A 4,715-nucleotide genomic window follows, 5' to 3' on the forward strand; every position below is an offset into this window, starting at 1 on the left:
TAACAAGTCTTGTGCTGCTCACTAAAGGTGAGGTCCCAGTGTGACAGATACTGTAGCTCCTGGTCACACCCCACTGAGGATTTTTTCACCTCTAAAACCTCATAAGAATTGACATTATTTCCTTCTACTTTTGGAGCTGGATGTCCTCACATGCTCATATTGGTTATAGATTTGCGTACTCCAACTTTTACCATTTCACATTAGATGTGGGCTTACATTTAAAAAAACTTTTTTTCTCAGTTGCATGTAGAAACAATTTTTGACAATTGTTTTCTGACATTTTGAAATTCAGATTCTTTCCCTCCCTTCTTCTCTTCTACCCCAGATGGTAAATAGTTTGATATGTTACACTAGTGTTTTCATGCAATATAGATTTCCATATTCTCCATGATGTGACAGAAGAAAAATATCACACATATGATAGAAAACTCATGAAGGAAATAAAGTGAAAAATGTTGTGCTTTGATCTACAGATTCCAACAGCTCCTTCTTTGGCTGTGGATAGCATTTTTTGTTATAAATCCTTTGGGGTTTTTTTAGAACTTTGTTTTGCAGTTAATAGTTTAGTCCTTCACAACTGATCACTGTATGTGTTTGTTACTATATACATTGTTTTCTTGGTTCATTCATTTTGCCTTGCATCAGTTCATATAAGTCTTTCCAGATTTTTCTGAACTCATCCTGTTCTCATTTCTTATGGTAGAATAGTATTTTATGACAACTATATACACAACTCATCTAGCCGTTCCCCCATTGATGGGACACCCACTCAGTTTCCAATTCTTGTAGGTTCTTTTCTATTATCTCTGATCTTTTTGGAATACAGACCCAGAAGTGGTATTGCTGGGTCAGAGAGTACTCATAGTTTTATGGCCCTTTGGGCTTGGTTCCACATGGCTCTTCAGTATGGTTGTATCAGTTCACAGTTCCACCAACAGTGTATTAGTATCCCAATTTTCAATGTAAGCTTACTTCTGATCAGGTCACTCTCACCCCAGGCAAGTCACTGCAAGACTGGGTCTCTAGTCTGAGCATTTGTTGAATGTATAACATCTTCTATCACTCAGGAGTAATAGGCTTTATAATTTAGGCGTACTTCTGGATGGGACTTAAAAAACTTGGTTCAAATCCCACCTCAGACATTACTACATGATTCCAGGTAAGTCTTTGAATCTTAGTTTCCTCATTTGTAAAATAGGGGTAATAATAGCATATACCTCACAAGGTTATTGGATGCCCAGGTGAGATAATGTATGTAATATATTATATAAAAGTTAACTATTATTATTAAATGAATAAAATAGGTTATTGAGGTAAAACTTAGATTGCTCGCTAGTCTCTTTATGGATTTAGGATATTAGATGACTGAATGGGGAGAGAAGTTATAAGTAAGGAATGGAAAGAGAAAGTGGAAATAATAATTCAACCAGTATTATTTCCTTGCAAAGCAAAATGAGAACACGGAATCTCTGCCATGACTTTACACATGAAGAGTCTTGCATTTAGAGATAGCCACCAAGTAATATTCCCCACCTCACACATTTTTTTAAAAAACCATATTTGAAATAAAAAAATAGAAACATGCTCTACAAACATATTTGTAGAAACATAACTAGGAAATGTAGTTTGTAAACTGGAATGCAGTCTAGTTGCAGAAGGTTCTCTAGCCAGTTGATTACTAACTATTGATTACTGATTTATAGTTTTGTTAATCATAATAGAAATCATTGTAATCAAATATTAAAGTTTAGAATGTTACTGCGCAGATTTGCTGCCCAACCCTCAATAAATGGACAAAACAAGATGCCAGTCGAGGAAGAAAGATGGATGAAGGATGATTTAATCTGATCACAAGATCACAAGATTTCCTAGTACAGGGAGCAATAAATAAGGAACCTTCTGGATAATGTTACAGGAAGATAACTAAAGTAAAGGGATGATTAGCCGTGGTGATGGCCATTAAGGGTCTACTAGATTGGGCTAATAGCTGGCATTCATTCATTCATCCACTTGTTTATTCAACAAGTTTTTATTATGAGCCTCCTACTATTAAATACCAGGTACTATTCTAAGTGCTTTGGATATAGAGGTAAAATAGTGCCTGCCCTTTAGGAGCTTACTTATTATAGAGAGAAATTATATGTTTGCAGAAAATTAGCTATGAAATCTACATGTAAATCACAGACTTAAGTTTTTGTTGCAAGTGAAGGGAATATTCCAGCAGGCCTTTAGGCAGAAAGGAGGGGAAGGATGAGATGATATGGAATGGTTTCAATAAAGGAAGAGAGTATGATTTTTGTTAGGGAAGATGAGCTGACACTCACTGCACTACAGCTTCTCTGCTCTTTCTAGCTTCTTAGAGCAGAATATAGAAATAGATCATCTCCATGGGGTTATCTCACAGCCACCCTTAATAGGACTTAGAGTAAAGTGTTATGTTTTTTCAATGACAAGTTCCCTCAAGCCAGAGAACTTCAAAGATTCTCACAACTCATGATAAAAAACATTATCCATAGCCAAAGAAGGAACTGTTGGAATCTGACTATATATCAAAGCAGTTTATAGATCTTTTGCTTCATTTCCTTCATGGATTTTTTATTGTATGTGTGATATGTGTCTTCTGTCACTGCAGGGGGATATATGGAAATGTGTATTGCACAAAAGCACTGGTATAACCTCTAATAGACCATTTACTACTTTCAGGGAGGGTGAGGAAGGAGGAAGGGAGAGAATCTGAATTGCAAAATGTCGGAAAACAAGTGTAAAAAAATTGTTTCTATATGTAATTGAGAAAAATAAAAGAAAGAAAATAAGCCAAAATTAGGCTCTTTATAATTTCTGCTGATTGCTTCTCATTCTGCCCTCTGAGGTCAAATAGAATAAACCTAATCTAATCCTTCATCCACTTAACTAACACTTAACCAGTTCTAATATTTGAAGACAGATCTCATGTTCTCCCATGTGTCTTCTCTTCTCCAGACTAAAAATCCCTTATTCCTTCAACTGAGCACCATATGCCATAGATTCAAAGCCCTTTATCAGCCTGGTTGCCCTCTGCACATTCTCTAGCTTATCAATATCCATCTTAAACTGTGGTGCTCATAACTGAACACAGCATGGCAGATAAGTCTTTTGGGGTCAGAGTACAGTAAGACTGTTACCTCCATATTCCTGGAAGCTCTGCCCTTCTTATTGCTGTCCAAAATTACATTAGCTTATTTGGATGCCACTTCGTACAGCTGACTCATTGTTCTTATAATAGTCCATAAAAAAAAAACACAACCCTGATATTTTCCAGAACCACTACTGTACAACTATACCTCCCCCATCTTGTACCTCTGAATTTTATATTTTTTAACCAAGCCTTCCCGTTTACCCCTAATGAATTTTCCCTAATTAGAATCAGCCCGATGCTTTAGCCTATCAAGATCTTTTGGGATCCTGACTCTCATTTGGTAGCTAGCCTTTTCTGATTTGTGCCAAATGTAATAGAATAAATATTCTGTCTACGGGTTTATCCACATCGTTGATGAAAATGTGAAACAGTGCAGAGCTGATCGCTAGGTTCTGCCCCTAGCGACCCCCTGCCACATTAGGTTAACGCTAAATCATTAACTACTGATTTCTTAATCTAACTGTATTCTCATCCAATCTACAACTCTCCATCTTCTCCACGATAAGAATATATCATATTTTGTCAAAAGGTTTACTGAAATCGAGGTGGATCATTCTAGAGTTCTCCCTTACCTACTAGTTTGGTGATCCTGTCAAAAAAGAAAATGTGGTTAGTTTGTCCCGAGCTATTTTCGATGAAGCCAGACTGCAAATCTGTCCTCACAGCTTCCTTCCCCCTGGAGAATTCTGGGCAGACGTCAGCGTGCGGAGGCGGCCACGTGCAGCCGGAGCTCCTGTTCCTCCTTCAGTCTCCAGTGGGGGCCGGTCCGAAGAGGGAGGAGGCGCCGAGTGGCCTCGGCTTCGCCAGAGGAAAAGTTTTCATTCCCAAATGAATGACGGAAATTCTCCACCATACCCGGGTGCATCTGCCCCTTATCCTCCGTATCTATAGCAACCAGCTAGTCCTCAGACGCATCCTCCTGGGACTCCGTGGCCATATCCGCACCCTAATGCCGGGTATTCATACAAAGGCTATCCACAATATGACTGACAGGGGGACCCCCTCCCGAAGCTCCCCAAAACACAGTGTATGTGGTGAAAGATCAAAGAAGGGATGACATAGCCCAAACTACCTGCCTCTGTTTGTGATCGGTTGCTATTTGCCTTTGGGAAATGCTCACTTGACCAGCCTCAGAAAGTGTAGTATCCTCCATTGATGGGAGTTCTGAGTTCTGATCTCTTTCTATTGCTATAACGAATGACAAGCTCTACACAGACATCCCAACTACAAAATAATGGAATCCTGGATCCATAGTGATTTTTTTTTTTCTGTTTAATTTAGTGGCACAACCTTTTTTTTTTTTTAAACCCTTACCTTCCGTCTTGGAGTCAATACTGTGTATTGGCTCCAAGGCAGAAGAGTGGGAAGGGTAGGCAATGGGGGTCAAGTGACTGAGGCCAGATTTGAACCTAGGACCTCCTGTCTCTAGGCCTGGCTCTCAATCCACTGAGCTACCCAGCTGTCCCCTGGCACAATCTTTTTAATGTTCATTTTCTAATTTTTTGTTGTTCTTTATTATTTTTATTTATTTATTTTTCAA

At 38.6% G+C, this 4,715-nt stretch overlaps 1 pseudogene; it reads left to right on the forward strand.

Moving 5' to 3' along the window:
• The first annotated feature begins 3,885 nt into the window (after positions 1-3,885).
• On the forward strand, positions 3,886-4,435 carry LOC123230904 (annotated as a pseudogene).
• Positions 4,436-4,715: the final 280 nt, after the last annotated feature.

Source organism: Gracilinanus agilis, chromosome 1 (genome assembly GCF_016433145.1).
Source record: "Gracilinanus agilis isolate LMUSP501 chromosome 1, AgileGrace, whole genome shotgun sequence".
NCBI classification, from domain to species: Eukaryota; Metazoa; Chordata; class Mammalia; order Didelphimorphia; family Didelphidae; genus Gracilinanus; species Gracilinanus agilis.